Source organism: Ranitomeya variabilis, chromosome 4 (genome assembly GCF_051348905.1).
Source record: "Ranitomeya variabilis isolate aRanVar5 chromosome 4, aRanVar5.hap1, whole genome shotgun sequence".
NCBI classification, from domain to species: Eukaryota; Metazoa; Chordata; class Amphibia; order Anura; family Dendrobatidae; genus Ranitomeya; species Ranitomeya variabilis.
The window spans coordinates 448,381,437-448,382,383 of NC_135235.1; the positions used below are offsets into that span (position 1 = coordinate 448,381,437).

General features: G+C 45.8%; 1 pseudogene; it reads left to right on the top strand.

Annotated features, from left to right (window-relative positions):
- The first annotated feature begins 307 nt into the window (after positions 1-307).
- On the top strand, positions 308-482 carry LOC143770815 (U2 spliceosomal RNA; annotated as a pseudogene).
- Positions 483-947: the final 465 nt, after the last annotated feature.

Sequence of the window (947 nt, forward strand, 5' to 3'; positions counted from 1 at the left end):
GTTTGGCTTCAGTAATCTCTAGAACTATTAATCTGCTTGCATGTGACAAGGACAGGATAATGGGTCTGTGAGGTTTCCAACCAGTCTTTTCCTTTACTGTGACCTGGAGCTCAAAGCTTTGTGTTATTCAGGAAAACAGTAATATGCCTGCAGTGCCTCCACATTATGTGCAAGACTCCCAATGCACTAGCTCATTTTACTAAGGCATTTGTAAGTAAAAGACTGTACCTAATGTGAAGTAAATGGTGAAACACTAGAGCGGTTAGGTTTATAAAGTGTTATTTCTAGAGGACAGCAAGAATTTTATATCACTTCTTGGCCTTCTGGCTAAGTTCAAGTCTAGTGTCTGCTCTTATCAGTTTGCGAGAATACATCTTGAAATAAGCGCAATTTTACATTGACGTTGGCAATTTTGGAATGTACATATACATTCTATGGGGGCTGCCTGCCTGCATTACATTCTATGGGGGCTGCCTGCCTGCATTACATTCTATGGGGGCTGCCTGCCTGCATTACATTCTATGGGGGCTGCCTGCCTGCATTACATTCTATGGGGGCTGCCTGCCTGCATTACATTCTATGGGGGCTGCCTGCCTGCATTACATTCTATGGGGGCTGCCTGCCTGCATTACATTCTATGGGGGCTGCCTGCCTGCATTACATTCTATGGGGGCTGTGCTGCATTATATTGTATGGTGTCTGCCTGCATTACATTCTATGGGGGCTGGCTGCATTCCATTCCATGGGCCTGTGCTGCATTATATTCTATGGGGCTGGCTGCATTCCATTACATGGGCCTGTGCTGCATTATATTCTATGGGGCTGGCTGCATTCCATTCCATGGGCCTGTGCTGCATTATATTCTATGGGGCTGGCTGCATTCCATTCTATGGGCCTGTGCTGCATTATATTCTATGGGGCTGGCTGCATTACATTGTATGGTGGCT